Source organism: Castor canadensis, chromosome X (genome assembly GCF_047511655.1).
Source record: "Castor canadensis chromosome X, mCasCan1.hap1v2, whole genome shotgun sequence".
Lineage (NCBI taxonomy): Eukaryota > Metazoa > Chordata > Mammalia > Rodentia > Castoridae > Castor > Castor canadensis.
In genome coordinates this window covers 17,051,491-17,067,896 of record NC_133405.1, presented here as the reverse complement: position 1 = coordinate 17,067,896, position 16,406 = coordinate 17,051,491, and the positions used below count along the sequence as shown (strand labels likewise).

The 16,406-nt window shown below is 36.2% G+C and overlaps 1 long non-coding RNA gene and 1 pseudogene across 31 annotated transcripts in view; one reads left to right on the top strand and one right to left on the bottom strand.

The window, feature by feature from the left end:
• The window catches only part of LOC141419779 (uncharacterized), an 83,345-nt gene that overhangs the window by 60,880 nt on the left and 6,059 nt on the right, over positions 1-16,406 (top strand). For 25 of the 31 annotated variants that reach the window (XR_012444499.1, XR_012444497.1, XR_012444495.1 and 22 more), the window contains 3 exons: positions 1,991-2,139; positions 4,522-4,629; positions 6,564-7,919. The exons of 1 other annotated variant lie outside the window; for it this stretch is intronic. This is a non-coding gene — a long non-coding RNA (uncharacterized lncRNA). The remainder of the gene's footprint in view (positions 1-1,990; positions 2,140-4,521; positions 4,630-6,563; positions 7,920-16,406) is intronic. 5 more of the 31 variants (XR_012444474.1, XR_012444471.1, XR_012444475.1 and 2 more) reach the window with 5 other exon arrangements.
• Positions 12,797-12,909, bottom strand: LOC141420110 (small nucleolar RNA SNORD22; annotated as a pseudogene).

Sequence of the window (16,406 nt, the reverse complement as noted above, 5' to 3'; positions counted from 1 at the left end):
TTTTAAAAAGGACAAATTATACACCCAAGGGAACAGCAAATACCAAGATGACGAATTTAAATTCTAATAAATTGATAATCACATTAAGTGTAAACAGTCTAAAAACCAGTAAATGTAAAAACCAGTTAAAAAGTAAGAAATAAGTATAGTGTGTACTGCTTGTAAGAGCACTACAAATGACAAAAACATGGCAAAACTGGTTAAAAGTAGAAAAACAAGCACATATTTTCCATGGCAAGACTACCAAACACAATATAAATTCTTTAAATTTTTATCTTTATTAAAACGAATCAGAATTTTAGAAAAGTTTCTATATATGAAAACCATAATCAACAAATCAGAAATCATCATTTTTTCAGCAATTTACTTTCTTTCATTCTCTCATGCATTATCTTGTCTTTTTAATTCCTATGCTCTATGAGCTGCGTTATTGGATGGAAGTAAAAATTTATCTCCATCCCACAGTCAGGCTGATGAATTCTATGCACTTTCAAATTTTGGCCTTTGGGGTATTACTCAGTGGTTGTCCAAGTTAGGATCTTAGTATAACAAAAAAATACGTTATGTATGTTAAAATCTACATTTTTAATGTCATAATTTTAACACATATATGAAAAATATGTGCAACATCTGTAGTCAAATTATGCCATGGAATTCTGGTGCAGTATACAAACTCTCTAAGCAATGCTTTTATTGTGAGACATTCTATTCTATTTCCAGTTTACTTCATCTGTGCTTACCTTCCCTTGTTTGACCACAGTTAAGTTGTCCTATTTTTCTTTGAATTGAAATAAAGTTTTCTTATATCAATTTTCTGCTGCAATTGGTACATAGAATAAAAATCTTATTTCCATTTATTTGGCAATTCTTTTTAAGTTCAAAATCTTAAGCAATTGTCTTTTAATGAGATTATTTCCCCAAATATGTACCTTAACTGACAACTTATTTTATGCATCAACAAAGGAATGATATCTATGTTACTGCATGTTGCTCTTCTAATTCACAAACTTAACAATCTACTCTTTGGAGATAGTTTCATGTGTGATTGTCCTATTTTGACCTCCAATCTGTAGCAATGGAGGTAAAGTGTAATCCTCTTTATTTATTTTTATTATTGTTGTACTGGGGGTACAATAAAAGTTCTTACAATTTAACACAGTTGATTTCACCCTTCCATCATTCTCTTTTATCCCCCCTCCCCTGTTCCCAGAATAGATTCAACAGTTCTCATTTTTCCATTTACATACATGTGTACATAGTATTTGCACCATATTCACCCTCCTACACCCTTTCCCCACATCCTCCCCCCTCCCACTGATACCAATCCTCCAGATAGGACCTGTTCTGCCCTCCTGTTCTCTGTTTTTGTAAAAAAAAATGACATTTTTGTTTGTTTAAAATAGCTATACAGGGTGTTTCCTTGTGACATTTCCATGTATTTATGTATTAGAATCTGAATTGGTTCATGCCCACTATTTTTCTCCTTTCTACTTTAATCCCCTTCTTATGGTGATTTCAACAGTTTTAAAAATTCTATATTCATTCTTGTATAGGAAGTATATCACCCATATTTGCCTTCTTCCTTCTTTTACCCTCCCTTAATAGAGCACTTTTGACATTATATATTATTTCATATTGGAACAGTTTCTAGTAAATTATGTCCAATCTTTCCCTTGGAATTGATATAAAAAGGATAAACACCCTTATTGATTGTCCAGCTGTGAACCATGTAGTATGGTGGACACACTAGCCACATGTGGCTATTGAGCACCTGGAATGTGGCTAGTTCTCATTCACACTCTATAAGTATGAAATACACATTGGATTTTCAACCCTTGAAATAGCAACAATAAAATAAGGTAAAGTACCTGACCACATGACATTCATGTCTTGTTCAGATTCAAGATTCTGTACTGTATTGTGATATGTCCGTATAAATTTATTTCAGTTTCATTCTATTCTGATTGTCATTTCATTTATTTCCAAACAGTTTCGATTTCCAGTTCACACAAACCCAATTTCCAGTCAGGTTCCCAAACAGAGCTTCTTTACAAAATCACTTCTAGATGTCATAATTGGTGGCACTGTACCTTTTGGTTGTATTTTTCTTCAACTTTTTTTCATTCTAAACAGCATTTGGTGAGTATTGCATCTTCATAATCTCAAAAGTTTTATTTTTTAATATTTCAATTGATGCATAATCATCACACATATTTAAGGGGTGTGGTGTAGTATTTAATACTAGTAATATAATATTTTATGATCAAATCAAGGAGGTTGGAGAATGGGTACTGAAAGATGGTTAGGGTAGGAATAAGTTCTAGTGTTCTACAGTCCAGCAGGATTGCTATAATTTACAACATTTTATTATATATTTTATAAAGAGCTGGAAGGGAGAAGTGCAGGTTTTAATTTTTTGTGGCCCTGGAGATTGAGCATAGAGTCTTGTGTTTGCTAAGCACACACCTTATCACTGAGCTACACCTCTAACCCCAAAAGTTTTAATTTTATTAGATTAATTTTCCTTTAGTACAAGGAGGCTAAACTCTGACATGATAATATTTCATTTACCTCTGCTTTATCCAGGGTATAGTAATATGACCCAAGGGAATTTCCTAGGGAACTGAGACTTAATTCACACCATTAAAAAGTGACTTTTTAATGGAAATTTCTATAAAGATTTCCCTTTTTAAAAATTAATAACCCCTTGCTAAGCCTTTCCATATGACTTAGAGAAGTTGGTTTCAAACTGGGACTTTCTGGAACTTGTGGATATGGGATTGCTTGGGTGGGAGGTACCTAAAGATGGGAAGAGGCAGCAGTGATTTTTTTCCATTTTGCATACTGGCCTTCCATGGGAAGTTTCACTTAGAATTCCTCTGGCAAAAGAATTTGAAGACCATTGGCTTTGGGTCTTCATTTGTGCTGAGCTGAAAGTAATGGTTGTCTGTCTTCTTCCTTTCTGTCTGTTGTTAGTTCTGCTGTCAGAATGCATGCACCTTATACCTTCTTTGGGGGCGGGTATGGGATTTGAACACAGGGCTTTGCTCTTGCTAGGCAGGCACTCTACCACTTAGGCCAAGCTGCAGCACTCCTTATACCTTTTTATTTGCTGCTTTTAATCCATTGTGCTTTATGAATTCTAATAAAACAAGATAAAAATGAACATAAAATAAGAAATAGTGTTCTCTGATTAAAGTGCAATCGTTTTTGTGTCTTAGCTTGTGACAGCTCATTCAGTTACTCTCTGTCCCTTTTTCTTACTGATTTTTGACTGCATTCTGGTTTCAGGAACTGGCCAGTCAGGGAGTTACTATGGAGGGAATTTTGGAGGTGGACAAAAGCATCATAAAATAAAAAGCAGTAGCCAACAGTGTGTTTTTTTTTTCTTTTATTATTCATATGTGCATACAAGGCTTGGGTCATTTCTCCCCCCTGCCCCCACCCCCTCCCTTACAACAGTGTGTTTTTATAATACTTTTGTGCCAGAGCAATCGTTCACACCATAGCTTCAAGTCCTCAAAATTAGGTTTAATCATGTACATTAAGTATTCACTTTTTAACCACCATTGTGACAAATTTGTTTGAAAGATAAACAATAAAATCTGTTACCTTGTCAGCAACTAAATATTTAACATGCTGCAGAACAGATTATAGTAACCATATTTTCCAGATGTTTTAGTGAAAGCTAAAATGTTCTTTACATGAATTAATTTTCATTTCTGTGAAAAGCTGTATGTACAAGTTGCGTATGCTTACACAAGAGCTTGTTGTGTTCCGTTTGCATATATTTATTGCCTATGGAGATGATTCTCCCTCTCCCTAACATTCATCCTCACACCCGGGTGTTTATGTCACATGATACTTTAAAATGGGGGTAGTGATCAATTCATCAGTTACTTTATCTCCAGATGGCTTTTTGAAATGTATGTTATGCATCCCAACTTAGTCAGCTCAGCTCTATAACAGTGAAGGGAATGACTTCATTCTTACAAAGTTGGACCTAAATATAATCCACACCCATATTTTTTAAAAAAGATTCATGCTTGAAAGTTATTTAATAAAATTATCTATGCTGGGTAATGAAGACAAATTTAGAGAGGATGAATGTCAAAAGAGCTTCAAAGGCAAAGTGGCATTTGATTCTCTTATTTTCTGTCATATAATGTAGTTGCTGGTATTTACAGCATTTACAATTTTGCATTTCTACAATGGAAATTATATTTTAAAATGTATATAGAGAAAATTGTAGAAATATTGATGAGTTTCAAGTGAACTTAAGTATATGAACAGAGAAACAGGGGTAAGTAGCAATACTGGTTTGGACTAGAGGAGATATGGTCCAAACCCGTAACTACATAGGCAAGGAAATTTTGTTTTTTGTATTTGGTAGATGATGGAGGTTTGGAATAAAGTGATAAAGGTTTAGAGAAGTGCCTGACAGTCTGTTGTATAGATTTGTACTGATCTTTCTGTACATTCTGCTAAAGTTTGTTTTAAATCTCTCCCTTTTGTTTTCAGGTCGCATCAGATGTACTACATGTTTCACTTCCTTTTCTTAGTTTTTTTAGTTCTTCTGACTGCTCAGAAGCTACAGTTCTGCTGTGCTATTTTCATTTGTGTGCTGAGGTAAAGACATACAATGCTAATGCACCTTAAGCTTTCTAACCTTGCTTTATTGAAATTAGAAGTCTGCTGACAAAGGAATTGAAACAAATGTCAACTGTGTGCTTTGTGAAACTGGGGATCAGTTTTTAAATTGTGTTCTCCTAATGACACATTTTGACTTTGATGCAGCTATCAGGTTAATACCACTCTGATGGAAAATTGATACAGAGAACTATTTCTCTCTGGCTGGTTACTATAATTGCTGAATAATATTCAGTTAACAGAAAAACAATGGACTGATTTGCTATTTAGACATGTAAAAGACCTGATTCAGTGATGTTTTCTTTTGAACAATTAGTTTTCTTTGCAGCTTTGGCCAAAATTGTATTTTGTGTGATTGAGATTGCTGCAAAACGTCTTTCTTTCTCTTCCTTTCTTTATTACCATAAGTAGTTTTTTTAAAACTACATCCTCATTTTTTCTTTCATGTCATTTGGATAACTAAGGTGGTAGCGGAGTATGTTGCTCTTTTCAATCCCATAATCCCTCTTATTTTGGTAGTTAAATATGAGTGTCTAAAGGTGATAATGGAGAGTTGTGGAGATGACTATTATATATATGTGTGTGTGTGTGTGTTGTTTTACAGCATTTTCTTCTTGAGTTATTAGTCTAAGGATAAACGTGTAATTACGGGTATATGATACTTAGCTGCTTGTTAATTCTACAGTCCATTTTATCACGAGAATCTGCAACAATTATTAATAAAACATGTATCATTAAGCATGTAATGGGCATGTTTTTATTTCTTAGAAAATGTGTTGGGGGTCCGGAACATTGGTAATTTACTAGAAGTACTTGTGAGACTAAGCAAAAAGGATACACAACAGCATAACAAGGGGAAAAGACATAGATGAAGCCTGGATAAATCCAGCCAGTCTTCCTATGCTGTTCCTTCCCAGGAGGGAGTCTACTGAGTGGGCTCCTTTCCACAACAGTGAAAAATGCAGTAATAAATGTGTAATGTTTCTGCCCAGGGAATCCCATTAGAGACTCAGCATCCGAGGGTCTTATTGGGAACTAGTCACATAGGCACCCTCTGCATAGCAACTACAAAAATTCCAGACTCCCCAAAGGAAAGTAAGTGTTCACCATAAATCACACTGTACAGTGTAGGTATAGCAAACCAATCTTATCAGTCAGGGAATGATTAAATGCCAAATTCCCAGATACAAGCCAAGGGCAGACCATGCAAGCAGGTCCTGCTAAAAATAGAAGTCTCAGACATGCTATGTTAACTCTTTTCTGTACTGTCTATGCCCAGGACCTTTGGCCACAGTGTCTTTGCAATAATATTGTCATCAGTAGGAGTCCATGGGGCATGGAGAGACCAACCTGCAGTATTGACCTCAGTCATGTCCTCCATGAGTCCTGAAATTAGCCAGTGAAAGAAAATTCCATCAACCACAGAATCTATGTTAAATTTCTATAGTAATCTTTTTTTTTTTTTTTTGTGGTACTGGGGATTGAACTCAGGGCCTCATGCAGGCGAGGCAAACACTAAACCACTGAGCTATATCCCCAGCCCCAATATATAGTAATCTTTTTAATACTTGGTCTGAGGCATCATAAGGCACAACACAAGTCTGGCTAGTATGGCAAAGCTGACCTGAATGCCTTCCAAGGATGAGGGGCAATGTTATGAAAGCATGCAGACATTACAACTCTAGGCCTACAGGTCAAACGTGGGATCTCTAGAAACGGAGTTTACGATTGTTAGGGTACCTTAAGCAGGATATGCATTATGTATTTTATAAATTTCTTATAAAACTTCCTCTTTTATTTTAATCACAATCTTATGGAATGTAGCTTGTGTTCTTTGTCATTACAATAATTGCTAACCTATTTATAGTTAGAATTTCACCTGAAAGTAATTTTTTTGCTACTTCTTTTTGCAGGATTATCGTTGATGGTGGAGAGCCTTTTTTAACCTGTAGTTTTACATCTGTTTATTTTTTTATGTATGAAGTTCATCACTTTTTTTTTTTTTTACCAAACTTCAAAACACAGGCATGACAGGCACCCTTTTGTACTTTGGGTACACAATGATTATAGCATTGACTTTCTTCCTTTTCACAGGTAACCTCGGAATTATTTAGTTTATTTCAGACTCTCTAAAGAGTCCTGGAGGTAGCCACAATGTAGTAAGCATCAATAACAATTAGTGGAAGGAAAAGGGAACAAACCCATAGTGTTCATTTTTTTATGTTTTGGACATAAAAGATTGCAAAGCCTGGGGAACTGCAAGGACCTTATGTACTTAGCTGCAAGACTGTCCCTCGTGAACATTTTTAAGCAGTAAGGATGTGTTCCAAAGCATAGAGAAGGCTATGTGTAATCACTTTTAAACAGCCTCCAAGCATAAAAATGAACAGACTTGAGTAACTTTTAAATTAGCAAAATTAGAATAATTAAATATATGGTTATACAAGTAGTTGTATGTGAAGGACAAGGTGGATATCTATCAGGATTACACATTTGAGCATATTATTTTGGTTCAAATGTGGTGGAAAACTTTTGTCCATATTAATGCTTGAAGCAGGTGAAAAAATGGAATGTTTTATGAAATGGGCCAGTTGGAGAAATAACGAAGTTGAAGAGCTGTAAAAGCTTCTGCACACAAGGGAAGCAGTGTTTCTGTTTGCCTCACTTGAAGTTCTAGTTTTAGCTCAGGTCATATCATTTGTATAGGGCAGACTGGAAAACTTTAAATATTTTCTCTGGTTTAACACTCAGGCTCAACAAATACATAAAAATTAACAATGGAAATTCATTAGAAAATGTGAGCCTTCTGAAAAATGTTAAGATTATCAGAGTAGCTAAGCATCTTAGTTGTGGCTCCTTTAAAAAACTATCTTATTTATTTATTTTAAAGTAGCAATAAAGTTTTATTGAAAAGAAAGCACAGGCAGGAAAATAAACCCCAAGAAAGCAGTGGGCCCAAGAGAGATGGCTCAAGACCCTCCTTTTTTATATAATACATGAGAAGATGGATTACCTTTTTTCTCATTTTTATTAGTGTATATTAATTGTACAATGGGGTTTCATCATGATATTTCCATGCAGGCATATAATGTGCTTTGATTAAATTCACCCTCTCTATTATAAAATGGATTATCCTTTAAGTACTGCTGGTCTCAACTCCTCAGTAAAGAGAAGACTATGTTGACTTCCTGCCATCACTCAGCCACTGGAAGTGAAGTTCTGGTTATGACTGAAGACCAGAGAGCGTCTCACCATTCTCTTCTAATGAGGTTCCATGTGTTGGTTTGTTTTTTAAACTTTCATTGATATGCATACAGAAATGCACACGCACCATAAGAGTACAGCTTGATGAGTTATCTCAGAGTGAGCCATATTTTTTTTGTTTTTTTTTTATTAGCAAACGATAGTTATACAGTTTGTTTCGTTGTGACATTTCCATATTATAGTTCGGTTTGGTTCATAACCTCCATTACTCTCCTTCTTCCCCTTCTCCCCTTCTTAAAATGACTTCAACAGGTTTCAAAGTTCTATATTCATGCACATATAGAAAGCACCTCAATCATAGTCACCCTTCTTTACCCTCTTTATTTACCTTCCCCTCCCATTGACATGACCTGTTTTACATTCCTGTCCTTCATTGTTTAAGTGGTCTGTTCATTGTTCATTGGGGTTTTGCCTTGGTATTTTACCTGTAGATGTATTGTACTTTAATTACTCTAACCCCCTCTATTACTTTTCCTTACCCTTTCCCTTGTATTGTTCAACAGTTTTCAGTGTGTTTCATTGTGTCTTGTTCCTACACAGATGTGATACATTTCAGTATTATCCACTTACCCTCTGTTACTCTCTTCTTTTTTCTCTCCTCTGTTATTCTCCTCTAACCATCCCACTTTTGGAAACATGTTCTCTCTCTCTCCCTCTCTCTCTCTCTCCCCCTCTCTCTTTCTCTGTATGATAACAGTGAGCCACCTTTGTAATCAGCACTCACATTGACCAACAAAGCATGATCAGCAGCCCTGAAACCACAGCTTCCACTCAACTTTCACAAGGGCATCCATTACCTTAACTTTTAATAGTGTAGATTCATTTGGTGTTATTTTTAACTGTACATAAACAGACTTACATACATTACATGCATACATATGGGATATACTCTTTTAAGTCTGGTTTCTTTCCCTTGGTCACTATGAACCTTTAAGAGTCAGTGGTAAGAGAAGCTAGAATGCAGATGGTGGGGCAAACCAACTGGGAAAATTTTTGTTGACAACATAACCATTCAGGATTACACCTGTTTTAAAAAAAGAAAAGCTGTTGTAATATAAGACTCCCAGAAAAAGGCAACCTGAGTCAAAGTATTAGGTAATGAAGAAAACAGCCTAAAATGATTATGCTCAGTACAGTAGTGCCCCTTATCTATGGTTTTTCTCTTCGTGGTTTCAGTTACCTGTGGTCAACTACAGAAATATATAATTCATAAGTTTTAAATTGTGTGTGATTCTGAGCAGCATGACAAAATCTGGCACCATCGGTTAGCCCTACCATCTTTAGTTTAGTTTCTGTTACCACACTATGCTGAATACTGACTCTTTTTTTTTCCTTTATTATTCATATGTGCATACAAGGCTTGGGTCTTTTGGGCCAGGCTAACCTCACTCAGAATGATGTTCTCCAATTCCATCCATTTACCAGCGAATGATAAGATTTCGTTCTTCTTCATGGCTGCATAAAATTCCATTGTGTATAGATACCACATTTTCTTAATCCATTTGTCAGTGGTGGGGCATCTTGGCTGTTTCCACAACTTGGCTATTGTGAATAGTGCCGCAATAAACATGGGTGTGCAGGTGCCTCTGGAGTAACCTGTGTCACAGTCTTTTGGGTATATCCCCAAGAGTGAGAATACTGACTCTTAAAGGTTGGTAGTGATCTCTTGATAGAGCTATTGGCCTCTCTCTAGTCTTCACCCTCCTGACTTTTTAGTTAACACTATTCAACACCTACTCTGTAAAACTTTTTCAGCATTACTCCCTGTGCTTCATGCTGTGGCTTCTCCTGCTTTCCTTCCTCTTCCTGTCGCCTAATTCTAGCTTTTACCCCATTTCAGTTATTCCTTTCTTTACTCTCCCTTTTGGAGCTCACTCAGTTCCATGGCTTTGCTGACTACTCCCAGATTTGTATCTTTAGCCATAACCTCTAGTCAGCTGTATTTTGAACATTTGCGTGTTCCACTAGTACTGTAAACTCAACATGTCCACAAAATGAAGTTAGTGCTTCCTCTTCCCCAAATCGTTTATCTTCATTTCATTCTCTTTTTGGCCATCAATGCGAGTCTCTGATCTCCTTGTCCTATTTTGAAGGATTTCTTAAATTAAGTACAACTTCCTTAGTTATTCTCCTTATTTTTAAAATTTTTTTCTGTCCATTCCTTTCTTTTTCTACTCCTGAAATTTTAGTCTAAATCTTTATTCCCTTTTGCTTGGTTCACTACAATAGCCTCCTTTTGGGTTTGCTTGACTCAATCTCTCTTTTTCTGACCCACTTACGAGTTATCTGCCAGATAAACTTCTTTAATTTTGTCTTATTACAATTGTGCAATTCAGTCTAAGATTAATTTTAACATAAAGATGTGATGACCCAGACATTGTGGGGACACAGTAGTGAAGAAGACAGGTAAAGTCCCTTGTTTTTATGGACCTTATGTTCTAGTGGAAAAGGAGATACATTAGAGAAAAATTATGGATTTGATAACTTTTATAAAGAATGATGTAGGACTGGCAGAATGGCTCAAGGGGTAGAGTGCACGCCAAGCAGGCGTGAGGCCCTGAGTTTAAACCCTAGTACCACCAAAAAAAAAAAAGAAGAAAAATAAATGACTGTGTAGAAGAGCTAGATTGTCAAGTGTTCCATGCACAGGTGATGTCCTGTTCAGAAGCCCTGATGTGGGAAGGAGTTTGACATCTTCAACAATACAGAGAAGTCAAGGATAGCAAGAGAGGGAAGGTAGCATGGATGTCAACAGTGATGTTAGAAAGGTCTGATGAGGATCTTGTAAACTACATTAAGGAATTTAGTTTTTATTGTCTGGGTGATGTGAAGTTGAAGGGGTTCAAACAGGGTGATAATGTAATTCTTCTTATTCAGAAATTTTAATAATATCATCCTTCCTTCTTTATAAAGGTCTAATCTCACCTTGATGTTTGAGGTCCTCCACAGGATAGTCTTGCTCTGATACTCAATGTATTTTTCTAAGGCTAAGCACATGGTTCTTCTTAAACTGCACGGAGTATGGAAGACAGGAAATACCATTATGGTGTTATGTTTCCATATCTACTTTAAAACTAAATGGGTATGAAAAACTTCCTAAGTTAATTGTGGTCATTACCATTCATTTTATGAAAAAATGAGTGAAATCATGAAGTATGGTTTTGACAAGTCTGAAATGGCATCTCTTTACATTTCATCACTACATTTTGAAGAACACAGGAGGAATCAGGCTTACTACCTATCTATTTTTACGTTGTTTCACTTATGAGAAAGAAGTTCTTGAATAATTAGCCTTGATACTGTAAATGTACACAGAAGTATAGTATTTAATTACTGATTACTCTTTCTTGCTATAGCCAAATATTTTGAGTGAGTTTTTAAATGACACCTTTAAAATTAGCAATATCTATCAATGTAAAAAGTGCTTACTGATTCACACTTATTTATAAAAATTATATGTTCATTCCAACCTCTTCCTTGTGGTCACCATGCTATCCGTTGGTGTTTGAATTCATCCATGGCATCATAACAGAAGTATAGGATTTCACTTCTCAGTATTGAGCATTGGTGACTGCAGGAATATACTTTATTTACATGTTAAATATTTTTTAATGTTGACACACACACACATATCCTTCATACTTATCATCTCGAGTCTGCTCAATCTATTAGAAGATTTCTTAACCATTTCTTCACTTTGAACTTATTTTTCCCTTATTTGGGATTATTTTCTTTAGGTGGACTGTGAAGTGGGATGGTGTGGTCAAAAATACGAACACTTTATGGCCTTTTATGCTTTTTTGTTATCAGTAGAGTGCATTGAATTAAGTTTTAAAAGTAAACAAAAAGCAGTTTTCTTTTTTTCTTCAAACAGTGTGTCTAAAGTAGCACCCCATGATTTTCTTCCTCTCATTTTTCGAGCCAAGGGAGGCAATGTGCATTGCTGCTGGTGTTCCTTTATCCAATTTTCATTTGGTAGAACACTTACAGATGTGTAATGACAAGTCAAAATAGGACTCAAGGGACAGGGAGAAGGACGATAAACCACAACATACCAAGAGTGGGTACTAGGAGAGAAACCTTGTATTTTATAAAGGTAAATGGATTTCAGTGAAGGTTGGAGGTATGTCCAAAATCCTAACTAGTCTTAATTGAACAATTTTAATATATTATTTTTTAGTTTCATCACATTCTGTTTTGATGAGTTAAGGTCTCAAGAAAATTTATAAAATAATATATTCCTATTTTCATGTAAGAGCCAATTAAGAACATGTGGGCTTGTCATAAAGCCTAAGATGAGTTTTGTATTATAAAACAAAATGGCTGACATTGCCATTGGGTTGTAAATTAAATATGTTATATAATGATATTTATTTTAAGCAAGTCGTGTAAATCCTTGCATTTAGCTATAGTCTGTTATTCTAATATAGTGGTTGTCAACCAGCAGTCATTTTGCCCCTCAGGGAACATTTAGAATGTCTGGAGATACTGTTGATTGGCATGACTGGGAGAATGTTAATGACATCTAGTGAATTGAGGTCAGGGACACTGTTAAACATCCTACAATGTACTGGACATTTTTCATAACAAAGAATTATCTCACCCAGTCTTCAGTAGTGGCACAATTAAGAGATCTTTGTCTAAGAGTGAACTATTTGTTTTAAGTTAAGGAAAGCAATTTTATTAAGAAGATGAAAATGACAGTATGCTAACTTGAACAGCTAGGTTGTATAAGGAAGGGTCTGAAAACTCCCTTTTTGATGTCATCCAAGACATGATTGCATTTATATGCACCTTGTTCTTTCTTCTGACCTGGAAAAAAAAGCCACATATGTTTCAACAAGTGGTGGTTCTTCCCTTTTCCATATGCAGAAATCCTGATATCCCTCAGACAGTTCCTTCTGGAACAAGTTTTCCTCTTCTCTCCTGCCAGCCTAAGTGGGTTCACCTTTACAGGCTCTGGGGGTCTAATTTCAGCCTGGAGTTGAGCAGAGACGTGGCTTAGTTAGAGTGAACTCTTTGTGAACTATGCGTTTACTTGGGAGTTAATGGTATTTTCAAAATAAAATTTTGATTATTTTTAGATACTATGTTTAGAATTTGAGACTCTGAGCTAGTACTCACTGGGCAGTGATGGAAGCCAGTGTGATACAAAGATCCTTTAGACCCGGAGACATAATCAGGCAAGTGCAGAGCACTCTTTTGTTAGCTTTCTTACTAAGTGTCTGTGCTTTGAATATATTTTTATTCATTAAAAGAAGCTAATGAAGTTCAATATATTTTGAGAGAGTCACTGTGATATTTTATCACTAAATTAAATTGAAGAATCCATGTTCTCACACAGAACAAGGTGAAATATCATATGCTGAAGAAAATGTCCAATTATCTTAACACACAAATGTTAGCTATATTGGGCCTTTTGTGTTTTAATATACCAAGTTGTTGCTAGCTCTACTTAATTAAAAATTTCAATTCTAAAGGTCAAAAGATCAAAAGGATAAAGACATAGTAATGCTAATCATTAGCCAACCAACAGGTATTATTAAACTTCTTCAACAGGTTTGGCAATGCACTAATTGGAAATATGTAAACAGCAAGATATGATACTACTTGGATTTTAGTAAGTTGACTATGTGCAAGCTATTTGCATATATTTATCTAATTTAATGATCACAATTGCCATGGGTATAGGTTACATTATTCCCAGTGCATGGATGAGGAAACTGAGGCCCAAAGAAATGACTTGTTCAAGGTCAATCCCAGTAAGTGATGAAGCCATGATTCATTCAAACCCAGATTGATCCAACTCCAGAATTCATTCTCAAATACACTCTCTATGTCCTCCTCAAGAAAGAGACACCTTTTTTGAGCCTATGGCATCTGCTCTGTGGTCCTCTCTTTGACCAGGTGTACTACTCCTAATTGAAAGAACTAAGGCTGGTGCATGTGAAGTAATACAAAATCACCGGTGCTCAGGGACATATGTGTCAGTACACATGTAAAGTACTTAGCCAGGCATATGATACGTATGTAATAAATAACAGCCATCATCATCATCACTTTCATGAAATGCAAATGTTGTAATCTCATTCTCTGGTCTATTTATCTTCACTGGCTCCTACTTGCCTCCATAATCAAATCCTGTCTTCTTCACTTGGCACTCTTATCTGGCTGCAGCTACTTTTGCAACTTTTCTCTATATTCTCTCCTTAATGTTCACTTAACTCTCTACTTCATATTTTTAATGCTCCAACCCCTTTGCCATGATTCTTTGCTGTTCTTTACACAATCAGGGTTTTGATTGTTTAGGTTTTTTGGGTGTTTTCACCTTTTTCCTGTCTGAAATAGCTTTCTTCCATCCTCAAATGCTCTGGACACAGCTTAATAGTGCCTTTCCTATGATGTCCTCTCTAAAAAATTCCTGCCATTCAGTCATTCATTCATCCATTCACTCAGTAAGTATATATCGCACACCTACTGTGTGCCATGCACTACCCTGGAGGCTAGGGCTATGGCAGTGAACAAGACTATAAAGGAATAAATATCTTGATTTTCATGGAGCTTTTGTGACTAAGTAGTGAACATGTACTTTGGTTTAACAAAGATTACTTGTCCCCCTATAATGTGCCAAATATTTATGCTAAGCACTGGGGTACAAAATTGAATTGGAACTTAATCTCTAGCCTGGAGAGAGAGGACTCCTAAACAGATCATGTCCATGCCTTGCGGTAAGGAGTCTGATAAAAGTTCACCCAGGGGTTTGTAAAACCACAGAGGAGGTGAACCTAGCCCAATCATGAGGAGGAGGAGAGGATCAAAGGAAGGCTTTTCTGGAGAAAATGTTGAGTCAAATATGGAGAGAAGCCTGAGGCTTAGATGAAAGGCAGAGTTGATGACTCAGCAAAACATGGCATATGGAGATCTGTAAATAACTGGGGTTTTTGGAGTTTAAAATTTATGGTGTGCAGTGGGAAGAATAAGGTCTAAGATTCTGGAGGGCCTTGTGTAATACAAAAGACTTGGAAGTTTTGTCATTTAGACTCGTTTTCAAATTAGGTGTGTATTAATTCACTTATAGAAATTATTTAATATCAACTAAAACAAATGAATCTAATGCCCAGGGCCTGTCCCAGAGGCCCTGAATCAGAGCCCTTGCTCATCTGTGTTTTTAACAGCTTTGAAAGTTCCTAATATACTCCAAAGCTTGAGTACTTTTGCTATGGGGAGATATTAAAAAACTATTTTTTTGTTATGTTTTGTGGAGCTGGGAATGGAATCTGGGGCCTCACGCATGCTAGGTAAGTGCTCCACCACTCAGCTACGTCCCCTTCCAAGGTAGGGGCATGACAACCAAAGTTTGTGTTTAGGAAATATCACAATCATGTTGACGGAATGCAGGACAGACTTGAGAGGGACATGAGTCAAGAGACAGTTTTTACATGAGAGATGAAATGTGTATAGCTTAACATCCACTGGCCATAGAGATGGGCAGATGGATGCAACAGATGGATTCAGAACCTATTAAGCATTTGGAATTTGCAGGTCTTGATGACTGATGAGATGTGGGTGCTAAGGAGGGAGGAGTACAAGGTGACTTCTGGGTTTCTGACTATGGCCTCTAGTGTGTAGTATCAGCATCAACTGAGATTGTTCTGCACTAGAGCTCATTTTGTATCCCTCACACTACCTGGCAAATGCCAAGCCCACGGAAAGTGCTTTGTGAGTGCTGAATCAAATATGGCTGCAGAAAGTCACCTCCCAAGATCCTCTTTGGTAAATAAGCTTTTCCTTTATTCCTTTGTGCAATGGCTGAAATTCCAACTTTAGGGAAAAATCTTTTTTTTTCCTGCATGTCGTATTCACCATTGCAAGTTCTGTAGGTAATGGGTCTCAGAATTTAGTTTTCTCAGTGGCTGTGGAAAGACTCTTAAGAAGTTTGTTTATATTGAATAGAATATGGTAGGCTTTTTATTTAGCTTGCTTCTTCTTCTTTTTAAATTGTACATGTATGACCATGCTGGAAAAGCCTTAGAAGAAACAGGCACCAGATACCAGGCCTAGGATCAGACTGAATTCTTTTCATTAGAGAATTGCAATCAGGAATTGAAAAGGAAATGGAGAGTGAATGGGCTTCTCTGTTAGTCTTAGATGGCCTCGTTTGAGATCCTGTAGTTGAGCTATGTTTTGGTTATGTATCACCTGGCCTAGTGATGAAACGGTATCTAGTATCAGTTTAGTGCTTTCTCTGACCTGAGGTGAAAGTAAGCAAAGACACTAAGAAGAGAATGCTCTTTCTTGGTGTCTCACCTTCCTTTTCCTACTTTTAGTTGTGATGTAAGCAATTGAGCTGTAGAAAAAAAAATTAATTTTTCCAGATCCTTTAAATTGCTTTTAACTTTTGTGGTTCAATTGTCCTTAGAAATTTCCCTCACCTCTCGTCATACTTACTTACAGGTTTTTTTTTTTTTTGAGGAGGGGGTATGAGACAGGGT